The sequence below is a fragment of the Microtus pennsylvanicus genome, chromosome 21 (genome assembly GCF_037038515.1).
Source record: "Microtus pennsylvanicus isolate mMicPen1 chromosome 21, mMicPen1.hap1, whole genome shotgun sequence".
NCBI lineage: Eukaryota > Metazoa > Chordata > Mammalia > Rodentia > Cricetidae > Microtus > Microtus pennsylvanicus.
This window is the reverse complement of record NC_134599.1, coordinates 9,525,395-9,542,583: the sequence shown is the minus strand read 5'-3', so window position 1 is coordinate 9,542,583 and position 17,189 is coordinate 9,525,395. Positions and strand designations below refer to the sequence as shown.

Genomic DNA, 17,189 nt, shown 5'->3' with positions numbered 1-17,189 from the left:
GCACATCCCCAGCTCCATATCTGTTTCTTTTAAATGGTCCGCTCAGAGTGGGCAGTGGTAAGCAGGCGGATCTCTGAGTTTGAGGCCAACCTGGTCTATTGAGTTACAGAGCAAGTTTCAGGATAGCCAGTGCTACACAGAGAAACCCTGTCTCAAAAGAAAGTGAGGGAAGAAGGGAGGGAGGGGGGAGGGGGAGAGGGAGGAGGGAAGGAGGAAGGAAGGAAGGCAGGCAGGCAGGCAGGCAGGCAGGCAGGCTCAGGAAGCAGAGGTCAGTGGATCTCTCATGGCCAGCAGAGTTTATACAGAAAGTTCTAGGCCATCCAGGGCTACAGAATCAACCACCACCATCACCCCTTAAATATCTAATGAGCTTGGCCAATTGTGTACGCCACACACACACAGAGGAACTAAGTTAGCTTCACTTTTCCGTGCTCCACTTCCCCATAAGATGCTCAGCTATTTTTCTAACTTAGTTTTAAAATTCAGCTGACCTCTTACAGTCTTGCCCTCAAGGACACGAGATGTGTCACAGTTTTCTGAGGACCAGTGATCTCACCTGGTGGTGCTCGGAGGGTGGGGCCTGTCCGGAGCTGCACAGCTACCTTAACACCGCTTCTGTGACCCGGCCTAAGCACGGGTTGCGACTTCAAGGACGAGTGTCGGATTCCAGAGAGGCCAACAACCCACAGGCTGCTTGTTTCAGAAACCACCCCACAGGTTAGGTAACGACAGCCCCACTGAACCAGGAAACCCTGGAGCACCGCGCAGGCGCATTTAGGAAACTGCCGCTGGGAAGTGGTTAAAGACAACTGGAGAGGTAAGGCTGTGCCTGCTAAAGGGCTCAGAGGTCAGCTGTAAACAGATGTGGAAGGGTTGGAGAGATGGCTCAGCGGTTAAGAGCACCGGCTGCTCTTCCAGAGGTCCTGAGTTCGATTCCCAGCACCTACACAGCACAGGACAGTCTGACACGGTACAGCGCATGTTAAGCTAGCCCTCTACAATTTTGTCCGAGTCACTGTTCGACTGCTGTGAACAGACACCATGACTAAGGCAATTTATAAAGAAAGCACTAGCAGGGTAGCAGGGTAGCAGGGCAGTGTGGTGGTGCACACATTTAATCCCAGCTTGGGAGGCAGAGCTGGTTCCGGGACAGCTAGGGCTGTTGAAACCCTGTCTCAAAAAAAAAAAAAAAAGAGAGAGAGAGAGAGAGAGCAGGAAAGCAGGATGGATGGTATGTAGACGTGAGACTCAGGGAAGCTCACTAGAAACAAGCCTAAACTAAGATCAAACATTCATAATTCATACTATATCTCCATGTCATGGTTTGGAGGCTGGCTACATAGTCTGAGAACACCTGCTACATAGCCAGCTCTGTCTGGTCATGTCCACTGTGGACTCTCCCACGTGTCCCTGTGCCTGCCTCTACCTATGCTCTCCCAGGGATCCATAATAAACTTCCTCCTTCACCACACCCAGGAGCAGTCAGGTCCTTTCCTTTTCTTTTTCTTTTTTTTCATCCAAAAACTAACAGACAACAGACTGTTGAAAATTAAAGATGACAGGGCAGATGACTGCAGGAGACTCAGGAGCTCCAAGGAAGCCTCAGCTACATGACACACTGTCACAACAGCCCTTCCTTGTCCCCACAAGAAAAGACAATTAAAGGCAATTTAAGAAAGAGAAACTGTCTTGTGTTCCCGGCTCAGAAAACATCAGATGAGCAGCTGTCCATCTCCCGCCCGATGGGTGCACTCACTAATCCCAGATGACTTCTCGCTTCAAGTGACTTTTTGAGCTGAGCGTGGTGGCATGCCTATAATCCTAGCACTTAAGAGTCTGAGGCAGGTCAGGCGTGGTAGTGCACACCTTTAATCCCAGCACTGGACAAGCTCTGGGTTCAAAACCAGCCTGGTCTCCAAAGAGTTCCAGGACAGCCAGGGCTGTACACAGAAAACCCATCTCAAAAAAACAACAACAAAAATCTACTCAAAAAGTCTAGAAATGTAGTTCAGTGGTAGACTGTTTGCCTAGCAAGCATAAGACCCTGGGTTTAATGCCCAATGTATTAAAAAAAATTAAAAATATTTATTTATTTATTTATTATGTATAAAATATCCCATCTGTGTGTATGCCAGCAGGCCAGAAGAGGGCACCAGACCCCATTACAGATGGTTGTGAACCACCATGTGGTTGCTGGGAATTGAACTCAGGACCTTTGGAAGAGCAGGCAATGCTCTTAACCTCTGAGCCATCTCTCCAGCCCTGTATTAAAATTTTAAATCTATTTTCTAAAAATGGAGCACTTGGGAGGCAGGGTCAGGCAGATCTCTGTGAGTTCAAGGCCAGCCTGGTCTTCAGAGCTAATTCTAGAACATCTTGGGCTGTTACACAGAGAAGCCCTGTCTCGAAAGAAACAAAAAACAAAACAAAACACACACACACACACACACACACACACACACACACACACACACACACATATATATATATATATATATATATATATACATACATATATATATGGTGAACTTTTTCTTTTTAGTTAACAAAACTATTCTAGAATGACTATGCCAATGGCCACCCATAACGGTGACTACACTAAAGACCACTGAATTGTATACTTTGATTGGTGAACTTTCTGAAACCTATCTCAATAAAGCTGTCTCTAAAACTGCTATCTTGCCAGGCAGTGGTGACACACACCTTTAATCCCAGCACTTGGGAGGCAGAGGCAAGTGGATCTCTGTGAGTTTGAGGCCAGCCTGGTCTACAAGAGCTAATTCCAGGACAGGCTCCAAAACTACAGAGAAACCTTGTCTCAAAAAACAAAATAAAGCAACAAAATAAAAAATAAAACTGCTATCTGAAAACCACGAGCCTGACCCACTGCAGGCATGGCCCTCGTAACCACAACACCTTTGACCCACCCACATGACCCACCACCAAACCCCTACCCAGCTCCAGATCTGGCCTCAACCATCAACCCCCTGGGGTTCTCTCCCCCCCCCACACACACACACCTAGATCAAGTCCCACCTTTCCCCTGCACGAACCTTCACTGTGGCCAACAAGCACCCACATCCCCACCCCTACGTCTGTCAGGCTCTGATTTCTCCCTCCTCTGGTCACACTCGGTCTCTGTTCTCTCCTGTCAAATCCATAGCTGTGGTTGTCCTAAAGTGGCTACAGAGAAAAATTCCCTTGGGGATGGGGGTGGGGGGACCCCTGCTTCCCTAGATGAGATCTGTTGGGGTTCCAAGGAAGCGCCACTAGACCCAGGATTACCGCAGAGCATTTCCAGGAAAACGTGTTACAGAATGAATGCAGTGTCCCTTTGCTGATCAGAGAGACTTTCTCCTGAGGTAGGACCGGGGTGAGGGCGGTGTGGGCTTTATAAGAGCATAAGATAGCCAATTTTCTTCAGTGTTTTTAGGCAACAACCTAGCGTGTGTGTGTGTGTGTGTGTGTGTGTGTGTGTGTGTGTGTGTGACCGCGCGTGTGCACCACAGTGCACATATGGAAGTCAGAAGACAATTTCCAGAAGTTCGTTCTTTCCACCACATGACATGGTACCTAAAGATTTAATGCAGACAGTCCTATTTGACAGTAATCACCTTAATCTACTAACTTTAGGAGCCCCTAATCTGATTTATTTACACACACACACACACACACACACACACACACACACACACACACACAAACTGTTTCACATGTAACCTAAATGTGTCCTCTAGATGCCTCGCTACTAGCAAGCTATGGACAAGTCAGATATAAACCTGTACTTGACAAATTTTAGTAAGAAATGTAAGTCAAAAGAGAGAACCAGAAGTGAGCCTTTAACAGCACTTCGGGGAAAGAGGAAGACTACAGGCCTGTGAGATCATCTAAATGGCCCTGAGCATCCTGAATGGGCTGGGACCTAATCTTACCAGTCCTGGGAGCACCACCACGGAATGTGAGCACTGTAATAGCAAGGCAGGGAGGAGGAGTTCCTCAGCTTCAAGTCTCCCTGGCCGGATTAAACTCATTTTCTGGGGCTAGTGTCTCCACTGCTTTTCAAGATATGAAAGGGGGAGGGAAGAAAACAACTTGTCTTTTTTGAGATGGGACCTCTATAGCTTAAGCTGGAGAGAGAGAGAGAGAGAGAGAGAGAGAGAGAGAGAGAGAGAGAGAGAGAGAGAAGAACGGGCATGTGCACAGAGCTCGTATGGAGGTCAGAGGACAACTGACAAGAGTAGGTTTTCTCCTTGCATCATGTAGGTCCCTGGTATCAAACTCAGGTCCACGGGCTTGGCTGCAGGTACCTTGAACTGGGATCTCTTTGGCCCAATAACTCAATTTGTAAGAGACCACAGCAAGATGGGAAAGGGAAAGCATGCATTAAGTGTTTTTTGTTGGGTTTTTGTTTCGGTTTGGTTTTGTATTAAACTGTGTTATAAAACTGCAGGACTCATAATTAAAAGGACTTTCCTTTAGCCAGGCCTGGTGGTCCAGCCCCTTAATCACAGCCACTGGGAAGCAGGAAGAAGAGCACAGTATCAGAGTGAGCTCAGGGTCAGCCTAGGCAATTTAGTGAGATCCTGTCTCAAAATTAAAAGTTAACAAAAGGGTGAGGAGGAACAGGGAAGGAGAGATGGCTCAGCTGTTAAGAGCATGTATTGCTTTTCCAGAGGATCCAAGTTCAGTTCCCAGCGCCAACATCAAGCGTCTCACAACCACCTGTCACTAAAGGGATCCAACGCCTCAGACCTGTACTCACTTATACAAACCCACGCAGACACCACACAGCACGATTGAAAAATATTTCTTTAAAAAATAAGACAATGTGGTACATAGACACACATGCAGGCAAAACATCTATACACAAAGTAAAAGTTAAAAAATAAATAAAAATAAACCAGACCATGGTTGCACACACCTTTAATCCCAGCACTCAGGAGGCAGAGGGCAGGAGGATCTCTGTGAGTTTGAGATCAGCCTGGTGTACAAGAGCTAATGTCAGGACAGGCTCCAAAGCTACTGAGAAACGCTGTCTCAAAAAAAAAAAATTTTTTTTAAAGTAGTAGTAATAAAGCTCAGAGGTAGGCAGGGCACTTGCCTAGTAGGCATGAGACTCTAGGTTCAACACTAAGTACCACACTTAACTCTCCTTCTAAGATTTTACTTCTCCTAACTAGAACATACAAAAGTGCTCTTTCTTTTATAAAACCACAAGAAGTATGTCTGGTAAAAAAAGAGCAGGTCCTTATGTCTTTTGTATAAAAAGCCGAAGTTCACTTGCCTTGTGTAAGACCTCCACGCTTTCTCAAATTTCAGCAATGCAAGTTTCCCACAAATCCGGATGTCACTCATCTCAGAATTCTTTGGGACCAAGAAAATAGCTCAGGCAATAAAAAGCATCTGCAGCCGAGCCTAACCTCCAAGTTTGATCACCGAGACTCACAGGGCTGAGAAAGATCTCTACACACAAACACCATTCCCCCAGCTGCACAAAGGAAAGGGGGGGATTTAAGGTTCTTGTGTAGACCAAGCTAGCCTTGAATTATTTTTGTGGAAGAATTCTCAAATCCTTTGCCGAGCGTGGACCCTGACGAGTTTTTCTTGGCTACGTGAAACGCTAATAAACACTGTGAGGAAATCAACATGGTGGCTCACACCTACACCTGTAACCCCAATTCCCCCAACTCTCACACCTGTGTTCTCAGAAACGGCCTGGACTCCTGGCACTCTCGAGGCTGAGGCAGAAGAACTACCTTCAGTTTTAGGCCTGCCTGGGCTACAGAGTGATTCTGTGTCAAAATAATAACAGCAATGGGGGAGAAACGCTCAATGGGAGAAACATAGTGAGGTCCAACACTCGGGAGCAGAGTGGATCTCTGAGTTCGAGGCCAGCCTGGTCTGCAGAGAGAGTTCCAGAACAGTCAGGGCTACACAGAGAAACACTGGCTCAAAGAAAAAAGAAGGGAGGGGAGAGGAGGGAGGGAGGGAGGGAGGGAGGAAGGAAGGAAGGAAGGAAGGAAGGAAGGAAGGAAGGAAGGAAGGAAGGAAGGGCACAGTGAAAGGAACACAGAATTGACCAAGGAAATCCAGCCTGTGAGTCTTTTTCATAGGAAGCTGATCTGGTGATCTCATGAGCAGGGATTATCAAAATGCCTGGGCAAACTAATGCTGGAGGAAAACCAGCCTTTATTCCAGGAGCAGAGAGAGCCAGCAGAGGCTTCTAGAACCATTGCAACTAAGGCAGGGTTATGAGTTAACAAGCTGGAGAAATAAAGATACTAAGATTATATATATATATATATATATATATATATATATATATATATATATATATATATATATGATATATACATATATCATATATATATATATAATTGGCTTCAGGCTGTGGTGTAGCTACTCTATCAATGGTTGTCTACCAACGGAAAGTTCAAGAATCCAAGTTGTTCTGTACTCCAGGACAGCTGGTCTTCCAGATGTCTCACCTGGTCTTCAGTCTAAGACAGAATCCCGGAGAAGTAGGCTCTAATGCCAGTAAGAGTAAGGACAAGCAGGGAGGGGGAGAAGGGGGAGAGAGAGAGAGCACGCTTCATTTATATAGTTTGCCAACAGTTGTGAACCTTCCCACTTCCAAAGACCCAGATTAAAAATGCATCTTTCCTTGCCAGGCAGTGGTGATGCACACCTTTGAGACAGGTAGGTCTCTGTGAGTTCAAGGCCAGCCTGGTCTACAAGAGGTAGTTCCAGGACAGACTCCAAAGTCAGAGAAACCCTGTCTCGAAAAACAAAACGAAACAAAGAATAGCCATCACAGTCAATCACCTTCGCAAACTGGAAGAGGTAAAGCATGGGGAGTCATCATCCCCCGAGGAATACCTCTGCTGGACACAGGGTCAAGGCTCTGTGCTAAAGCAGATGACGGAAGCACCTCAGATGGGCCACCTTCTCAGAAGGCGGGGTCACTGACTGCAACCCAGAGCTCAACAACCCCGACCTAAGTCACCATGTCTGGGAGAGAGTCCCTCAGAAGCCAGCCCGGAGCACAAAGCTGCTCCTGAAGGATGCTCGCTGCAGTCCCGTTTTTTTGTTTGAGTTGTTTTGCTTTGTTTTGGCTTAGGTTTGGGTATTTTTTAGAGGCAATGAGTTTTAACCCAGTAGATGCTAGGCCAGTGCCCTACTCCATCCCCGTGCATTCGTGTTTATAACCTACAAAGCTGAGACAACTGAAATGCCCACTAGTAAGGAAATGCCAACACATCTGCGGGAAACCTGTAGTTCGAAGGAGGCGACTGTGTAAATGCTGAGCCAGGGGGACATCCATGATGCAGAGAGTGCAGCCCACCCACCGACGTGCAGTGTAATTCTCTGACGTAAGTGTACACATGAAGTCATTCTGCACGCTGCCCAGCTGCACTAGCTGAATCCCTGTCCAGCCTCAACCTTATTTATCTTTGAGGACAGGCTGCCTGTGGGCTAGAAGTCCTCTTCACGCAGGCTAGCCAGTATTTGCTGGATCTAAGATGGCTGCCAGAGTGACCGCCTCTCACTTCTGTATAGCTCTGCGCATGCTAAATGACACACGGCACTACGGTGTTTGACTGACAACGGCCCTGACGACGGCCCTGACAACGGCAGCAGAGAACCTTGAAAGGAACAAAAGGTGATGAGGAGCCCAAGTTCCAGGAAATCTCCACCTGACCCCAGAAAACCCCCGAAAAGAAATGATCGTCCCTCATTACCCACCGAAGGTGGACAGGCTGGTGTATGAGGTTTTAGCCCACTTCTCCTATCCTTGGCCAAGAATCAATGTCTCCTTCGCTTATCAGTTGGTGTTACAGGTTACATGATCCAGAGACAGTAGAGGAAAAGACTCATGATTTATACTTAGATCCTTATATATGCAAAAATGAAAACCGACACATACATTAGGATGTGTGCCAGTGTAAACAGAACCGGGCGATTATACCCTCCTAGAGTAACCACAAACTTTTAAAAACCAGTCTTGCTTCTGTAAGTTAACAATGTACTTATATAGGGGTTGGAGAGACTGCTCAGTGGTTAAAATATTTGATGCTGTTCCACAAGACCCGGGTTCAACCCCAGCACTCGCATGGAGGCTCACAATTATCTGTAACAGTTCCAGGGACCCAGTACCCTTGATACAGGATTCCCCTCTGTGTGTTGTGAACACCATTGGTTAATAAAGAAACTACTTTGGGCCTAATGCAGTGCAGACTAGGAAAAGGCAGGAGTTCCAAGCAGACAGAGGAGGAAAGAGTTGGCGGAGTTGGAGGAGAAGCCATGTAGCCACCACAGGAGACAAACACCACTGGATGCCGGACAGAACCTTACCAAGTAGGCCACAACCACGTGACAATACACAGATTAACAGAAATGGGTAAATTTAAGATATAAGAGCTAGCCAATAAGAAGCATAAACTAATAGGCCACAGTGTTGTAATAATACAGTTTCCGTGTGATTACTTCAGGTCAGGGCCACCAGGAACAAACAAGCAGCCTCCAACTACAGAATGGTGCGCCAACGTGGTCCGAAACATGCTTCTGACATCTGGGCACTGATGCATATAGTGCACAGACATACACAAGGCAAAATACACACATAAAATGAAGATAAGTAGCTGGGCAGTGATGCATACCTTTAATCCCAGCACTCAGGAAGCAGAGACAGGCAGATCTCTGTGAGTTCAAGGCCAGGCTGGTCTACAGAGCGAGTTGAGTTCCAGGACAGGCTCCAAAGCAACAGAGAAACCTTGTCTCGAAAAACAAACAAATAATAAAATAAAAGTAAGTACTATCTCAAAAAAATTAAGGTTCTAATAAAAACCAACATAAAATACCCACAAGAATAAAAGCAGTGCCGTGTAGAGCCACTGACCAGCACTGTACTGTGGGCACTGTGGGCACTGTCTCTCTCGGTCCTCACAACTGCCTGCTCTACAGAGGAAGGTTGAAGCTCAGGTGAGGTGACTCGCTCAAGGTCACCAACCGGTCCACAGAAGTCCACCCCTCTGTCACAGATAACCACTATACATTCTTAGGATGCTGGCTATGCTAACCTGGGCTGGGGGGAGTTGAGCCTAACTTCCTTGTACCAGATATGGGCCAACAAGATGACGTCACAGGTATGGGGAACTTGTCACCAAACCTGCTGACCTCCTGGGGAGAACCAACTCCCACCAGCTGTGCTCTGGCCTCTCCGTGCTTCACTATGGTATGAACACCACCCCTCCAAACACACAAATGAATAAAATCTAATGCTGTTGTTTGAGACAGGGTCTCTCTGTGGAACCCTGGCTGTTCTGGAACTTGCTTTACTGACGAAGCTATCCTTGAACTCACAAAGATCCACCTGCCTCTGCCTCCCAATTGCTGAAATTAAAGGTACCCTGCCTAAAAAGCGTAATTCTTTAAATTCCAAGAAACATTTCCTTTGCATAACCTTTCTTGGAAGTTCTGACCACATTATTTTTAGCCTTATCTGGTAAACACTGAATTACAATCTGCCTCCCACGAAAGCGTAAAGTCCAGATAACATGGCTCCTCTCCATCCTTGATTAGATGGCTCTCTTGTCTCTATAATACACCCTGGATTCCCGGTCACATTACACTGCCAAAATGGTAGTGAAATAACAATGCCCAGACGTCACCCAAGAGCTGAGGGCTCCACACTAACAAAGCACAGGGTGCCCAGTGTTGACCCATACATTGGTCCTGCAAAGGCAGATCTCAGAGTACACACCGTCACAGCGGTGGGCCGGACAGCACTTCTGTGCATCGGAAAGTCTGAGGCCTGCTCAACCACTGCCTGGTCAGTCCTCTAGACTTACTGCTCAGTGGCCTTGGGTCACCTGCTTCACCTCGACGTGTCTGGTAGCCTTACATACAAAGTGAGAGCTGACAGAAGAACCAGCTTCTATAGTTAGTGAGCAACAAGCAAACATGTCAGACCAAAAGTCTTGCTATCAAGACACACATACAATTACGGCTGCTAATGTCTGCTATTAGGTTTTTAAAAACACGGAACCACAGGCTGTCAGGGCGAGGAGCCAGGGTTTGCTTTCCCTCGGGCCACTTCATACACACTAATATGTTTAAAAGATGATGTAATTGCACCAGTGAACGGTGTTTCCCAGAAGCAACCCTGCGATTCTGGACAACCCTGGGTTACTCTGGGTTCTAAAGACACGTGACTCTAGGTCAATTTACTTAACCTTGCCCAGAGTCCCCAAGTGCTGCCTGGGCAGGAAAACAGGTTCAATCTGTTTACCAAGGTACAATGCTAAACATATTTCTATAAATATCAAAATCTCAAATTTGAAAGCTTCAATTCCACACATACAAAAGAAAACTTCCCTTTTACAGTTGATTTCCTAACAAAGAAACAGAAACTCATTTGATTTGTTTTCCCTGCTAGCTAACTGGGAGTTAAAATCCTATCAAGTATTTTGTGTCTTTAAAAAGTTATAAAAAAAAAAAGGATCCAGGTGGTTGTGGCACAAGCCTTTTAATCCCAGCACTCGGGAGGTAGAGGCAGGTGCATCTCTGTGAGTTTGAGGCCAGCCTGGTCTACAGAGTGAGTTCCAGGACAGGTTCCAAAGCTACACAGAGGAACCCTGTCTCAAAAGAAGAAAGAAAAGAAAAGAAAAGAAAAGAAAAGAAAAGAAAAGAAGGAAGGAAGGAAGGAAGGAAGGAAGGAAGGAAGGAAGGAAGGAAGGAAGGAAGGAAGGAAGGAAGGAAGGAAGGAAAAAGGGGTTGGAGAGATGGCTCAGTGGCTAAGATCACATACTGCGTTTACAGAAGCTCCATTCATTCACAGTTCCCACACTGACCACACTGACTGGCTCACAACAATGGCCTGTAATTCCAGCTCCCAGAGTCTGGCCTCTGGCCTCCCCAGGAACTCACACATGCAGACCTACAGACCTACATAGTCATTCTATGTAGCTCAGGCTGGCCTCAAACTTGTATTGATCCTCCTGCCTCTGCACTCCCAAGTGCTGGGGTTACCAGTGCGAGCCACCATGCCTGGCTTTAGGCTAGAATCCTGAATGCAGACACTCCCACACCTACACCATAGTTCCTTCTGCTCTTACACACTCATGACTCACTTCATCAACACAATCAAGACTTTTCTTTGAAGGGCTCTCCTACTCTGTCCTAGCTAACTCTTTTCATCATATATGACTTCTCACTGTCTGGCTGTTTTCCCCGCTATTTCAGTCTGATATTCCCTTTCCCCCCGTATCTTTCTTCTTAAAATGCTTCCAGCAGAGGCAAATGCAGTGCATGGGCTTTGCCTCTGATGTAGGCTGTGAAAGCGAAAGCAGCTGCAACTAGCAGCAACTTCAGAGGGGGAAAAACCCTCACTTCCCCTCCCAGGATCTGAGGTGAGTTCCCCAACATCCAGACATTCATGTCCAGTATCCGGAGGCCTATTACCACCTGTGACTACAGCTTCAAGGGAGGGGATGCTGTCTTCCGGCTTCCGCAGGCACTGCCACACACGAGGCACACACAAGGCACACATTCACACAGAGACACACAGAGACATATCAATAAATTAAAAACAAATCTTTAGCCAGGTGGTGGTGGCGGCGGCATGCGCCTTTAATCCCAGCACTCGGGAGGCAGAGGCGGGTGGATCTCTGTGAGTTCAAGGCCACCCTGGTCTACAAGAGTGCAAGAGTGAGTTCAGAAAAGCCAGGACTACACCTAGAAACCCTGAAACCCTGTCTCAGGAGAGAAAAAAAGAGATTGGGAGTGGGGGTGGGGAAGAAGAGAGAGAGAGAGAGAGAGAGAGAGAGAAAGAAAGAAAGAAAGAAAGAAAGAAAGAAAGAAAGAAAGAAAGAAAGAAAGAAAGAAAGAAAAATGGATGTATACTATTGGGCAAGAAAGATGGCTCAATGGTTAAGAGCACTTGATGCTCTTCCAGAAGACCTGAGTTTGGTCCCCAGTGCCCACGCCAATAGCTCACAACTGCCTCTAATTCCAGTTCCTCTCTGAGGGTGCCTGCACTTGTGTGCACGTACCCTCACAAATAATTAAAAGTAAAATAAGTCCTTTTCTTTTTATCATTATTTCTTTTCTCAATCTCAGCACTTGCTCACAACAGGCGAACATGCCAAGGAAGCTGCCCAAGGTTTTCAGACCAGTGGATTAAAACAAGCCTCACAGAATCAACCACACAGTCACTCAATCAATCCCAAACCGAAACCATCACCAAGCCAAGGTACCAACCTGTTAGGATGAACTCTGAAAACGCATCCTAGGAAACACGCCACTTCTACCTAATAAAGCAAAAAGAAAACTGCGGTTCTCCCGCTCAGGAGTTCTTAGGGCTCTGGGCTTGCTGGCCAGTCTGAAGACAGACTGGACATCCCCGGGTATTTTGTTCTTACAAAGCGAACCCGCCAGAGCCTTAAGAGGAAGAAGGCGGAGACGTGCAGGGGGTGGGGCTTGTTACAGGAATGATTAGGCAAAAACAACCCTGGGCACAAGGGTTTCATTTGCCTGCCGACTAATGGTTTAACTCTTTGTTGGCAAGTGTCCTGCTCCTCTGAGCGTCCTTACACAACACTGGGCATGCCTGTTTCAGTTGCCCGATGACTAAAGGTTTAACTCTTTGTTGGCAGTGTCCTATTCCTCTGAATGCTCTTTTTACACCCTGGCAGTTCATCAGAGGCCCTCCTCCGCTGGCTAGACAATCATGCAAAGTGAAAAGAACAAGTACCTTACACAGAAAGGTGAGCAATGGCCTTGGGGGAAAGACCTCGGGTCAGAGAGTCTGACGACATTAAGTACACTTCTCCACAAAAATCTTAAAAGGATAATCTCATGTTAAGTGTTCTTTCACATTTAAAAACAAAGTCAGGGCTAAGCAGGGGGCACACACCTTTAACCCCAGAGGAGACAAGCAAATCTCTGTGAACTCAAGGCCAGCTTGGTCTACATAGTTGAGACATGTTTCAAAAATTAATAGTCAAGATTTAGGTAGGTGCTCGCCATCCCAGAAATTGGGTTGTGGAGGCAAAAAGAACTGGAGTTAGAGGATGTCCTTAGTTACAAAGTTGAAGGCCAGCCTGGGCCACAAGAGCAGGTGTCAGAGAACAAACAAGGGGCTGGAGATACGGTTCAGTGGATGAGAGCACTGGCTTTTCTTCCAGGGGACCTAGGTTCAATTCTCAGCACCACCCAGCTCACAACCAGCTAGCTGTAACTCCAGTTCCAGGGAATCTCACACCTTCTTCTGGCCTCTGAGATCACCAGGTACACACTGTGACACACAGACATAAATACAGGCAAAACAGACACACACACAATAAAAATAAGTCTTTAAAAAAAATACCATATGCTGAGCACTGTTCCAATGGACCCTCAAAGGAAGACGAAGAACGAGAAACACAAGCACCCCCAAAATGCTGCAAACCAATCTTGTCCAATTTGGTGACTTCCAAGAGCAGAGATTCCTCATTCCACTTTTCTCAGTCACGGTTGGACATGGGTCTCTCCAGGCCAAAATCAAGATGCCCACAGGGCACAGAGGTAACTTCTCCTTTGTTCTCAGTCAGAAAAGCCCCTTAGCCTTTGTTCACAGTCAGAAAAGCCCCTTAGCTTTGAAGGACTCTTCTGGGTAACCCCCAGTAAGACCATGAAGATGGCTCATTTGCTGTAAAGTCCTGCCAACCTGAGTTTGATCCCCAGGGCCCACAGTAGGAGAAAAATTACTTTGGAAAGTTTTTCTCTGACCGCGACACACACACACACACACACACACACGACTTGCTCCTTGAGCACTTGCTGCTGTGGCCCACATGATGAGCTGTGACCTAGAACTGGTGCTGATTGGGCTAGGATTGACTGAAGAGCCATTACTGTTCATAAGAGCTCAGCATCACTGAACTGAAGTCTTCTATGCTTCACTGGGACAACAGAGAAGTCCTTCCTGAGGGCAACGCACCGAAGCTGATACAACTGTGGTCCAAGGGAGTCAGACTACATCTTGAGCTGAACTTGACAATGTAAGAGTCTTCCAGGGATTACTGGTTTCGAAGGTATGAAGGGTTCAGAGAGAGTAGTGGAGGCTTGGCACTTTGTGGCAGGGTCAGGGTCCTGCAGAGAAGGCCTGAGGGGCTATCGGTGAAGATCAACCTCTAGCTGCAGTGGAGATCCCAGGATATTGGAGATGTTACGACCTAGGAGAGTTGCAGATATGGAATGGAGATGGCCTGAGGGAGGGCATTTGGGAACTGCGGATGACGGAGGTGGAGAGGCAGGGCTGCCCAAGCCTCTAGAGCCCAAGGATTACAAACCTCAGTGCCAGGCACTGAGCTCCGGGATTTGGATCCACACTGCCAGATTTTAGCTTTACTTTGCCGTGACCGTTCTTATGCCCTGGTTCTTCCCCATTTTGGCATGTGAACAATGCATGTTCACACGCACACAATAAGAACTTGTGTTTGTTCTTATTTGTTTTTAATCAAGTTCTCTGGCCAGGCATGGTAGTATATGCCTTTAATCTCAGCACTTGGAAAGCGGAAACAGGTGGATCTCCCTAGGCCAGCCTGTGTCTACAGAGCAAGTTCCAGGCCAGCCAGATCTACATGGTGAGACCCTGCCTCAAAAAAAAAAAAAAAAGGAAAAAAGAAAAGGAAAGGAAAGAGAAATTAGGTTCCTTAACATGGGCACATCCTGTAACGACCATTTTTCTGAGTAAGTAAACCAATTCACAGGGGTTTTTTCTATCCTTTGCAGGCTGAATCTTGGTACCTCAGCTGGGAATGTAGCACAGGAGACACTGAGCTGCACACTGGGCGACGATGCAACGCTGGTAAAGCACCAGGCCGTCCATTCCAACTACTCTCCGATTTCTCTGTCACAGCTTTTTAATTCTAACGCATTTAGGGGGTGGCGAGATGGCTCAGCAATTCGATGCACACATTGCTGCTCTTCCAGAGGACCCGAGTTCAGTTCCCCGCACTCACGCAGAGTAACTCACTACTGCCTTTAAAACCAGATTCACGGGGGCCCTGATGCCTCTCTCTGCAGGCACCCACCAATACATGCATGTGCATGCATGTGTATGCACATATCCACACGCCCTTTTCAAAACAGATTCCGCAAAGATTTACTTATTTAATGTATGAATGTTTTGTCTACATGTATGTCTGAGTGCCGTGTGTATGTGTCTAAGACCTGCAGAGGTCAGAAGACGTCAGACCTCCTGGAACTGGAGTTATGGTCAACTCTGTGCCAGCACGTGAGTATTTGGAACTGAAACCATCTTCTGCAAAAACAGCAAGCGAGCCATCTCTCCAGCTCCCCTACACGTTTTTAAACAATAAAAATATTTTTAATATAACACATTTGGAGATTTGAAGAATGAGGACAAAATGAAAATTTCCTTCACCCCAGCCTTCCAGGCCTTTTAGCATTCTTCTTGAGGCACTCTATGCGTATGCACGTAGGTACGCATTTATCTCATGCCCCTCCTTCCAACTCACTTCCTATGCCTCAGTCTTTATACTTAACCACGTAACCTGCAGCCAGCTATGCACAGAACTCTCCCCTTTTCCACCGCTGTCCACTGTCCACCGTGGAGATGTACCATTGCTCAGTTCACCAGTCACCCACTCACACAGCCTCGTCCCGTTACCAACAGTGTTCAGTGAACACCTTCATGAGTACGACTGAGAAATAAATGTCTCCGAGCGGAACTTCTCAGTGTGTAAGGTCAGGTGAACTATTAACTATGACAGATAAGTACCCTCGGCAGAGAATTCACAGCTGAGCGAGTTGTTTTCCCAAATCTTTCCTAACATAAGTTCCCACATGTTACCAGGGAAGTAAAACAGGTCCGCCTAAGTGACTTGATTTAATTACATTTACTTGAAACATGAGTTCGCGCGTGGTACCGAGGCTTGCGTGTGGAGGTCAGAGTATAATGGTTAAAAAAAAAAAAAAGGCAGCAGGTCCCCAGGGGCGCAACGGCAGAATCGCTGTGGTAGCAGGCAGCAGGTCCCCAGACCATGGCAGCCATGAAGGCAACCAGGTCCCAGGCAGGGAGGCCCTGAGTGGCCCTTGGGCCATGAGGGACGGCGGGTCCTAGGCACGGAGCAGCATGGAGCGTGAGAGACCGAGACTGATAGGCACACCCCGCAGAATGAAGTTGGATATTATTATTTAGTGGGTTATGGAGGGTAAAGGGGAAGGGGAGAAGGGAGAAGAACAACGAGAGGCAGAGATGGGGGAGGGGAGAGGAAAGGAACCACAGTAGCAGCTACCTCTTTGGGAGAGGAAAGAAGAGACTCAGGCTGGAAGGCGCCACCATGGACAGGGGACGGAGTGGGCGTGGCTTGTCTCTTAAAAAGACAGGTCAGACCATAACGCTGAGAACAACTTAAGAAAAGTCAGTTCTCTCCTTCCATCACATGACTCCCAGAGACTGAACTCAGGTCATCAGGCTTGGCGGCAAGCACCTTTACCTGCTGAGCCAGCCTGCCAGCCTGCCAGCCTGCCAGCCTGCCAGCTCTCCTTAAGTGAGATTTAACTGGGGTGGGATTTTCTTTGGGGAGGTCTTTTTTTTCCTTCAAAATATGTGCAAAGCCAAGGTCCTTCCATGTACTTATGAACCACTAATTTCTTTTGCATGAATTGTTCGCATCCTTCAGCCATTTCTGAGACAGGACAGCCTTGAACTCTTAATCCTCCTGCCTCCGCCGCTCCAATGCAGAATGCTTGTTCTGGTTTGTCAGGTTTTGTCAGTTATGGGGGGGTTTGGTGTGCCGATTTTTGTTTTTAAAGTAATAAGTTTTGCTTATCATTCTATTCCTCACGGTGCCCACCATACACAGAAAGGCCATTTCTGTCCTAAATTTACAAGACCTGTTTCCCTTTGCGTTTCCTAGAGAGAACCCAGCCACGCACAATGAGCTCCGCCACGGTCATGAACTGTAGCCTCACCCCAATGTGCTCCCAGACATACAGTACTGAGCCGAATCACTGCCGTTCACAGAGCATCTACACGGTTACTCACGCAGGCTGTGTGAGGCTGCGTATCCTGTTGTAAAAGAGGTGTGGTGTACAGGCAAGCCCCAAGTGCCAGTTCTCTCCTGGTTGTACATGGCCTCTCTCAGCAAACACACAGCATCCCCAAGCACTAGAGTCTA

General features: G+C 47.1%; 1 protein-coding gene across 4 annotated transcripts in view; it reads right to left on the bottom strand.

Annotated features, from left to right (window-relative positions):
• The window catches only part of Snx10 (sorting nexin 10), a 67,118-nt gene that overhangs the window by 36,562 nt on the left and 13,367 nt on the right, over positions 1 to 17,189 (bottom strand). The window contains exon 1 of one of the 4 annotated variants that reach the window (XM_075955183.1): positions 12,262 to 12,625. The exons of 2 other annotated variants lie outside the window; for them this stretch is intronic. The gene's annotated coding sequence lies outside the window, so the exon portion shown is untranslated. Of the gene's footprint in view, positions 1 to 556; positions 576 to 12,261; positions 12,626 to 17,189 lie in introns of those variants that run through there. One more of the 4 variants, XM_075955184.1, reaches the window with a different exon arrangement.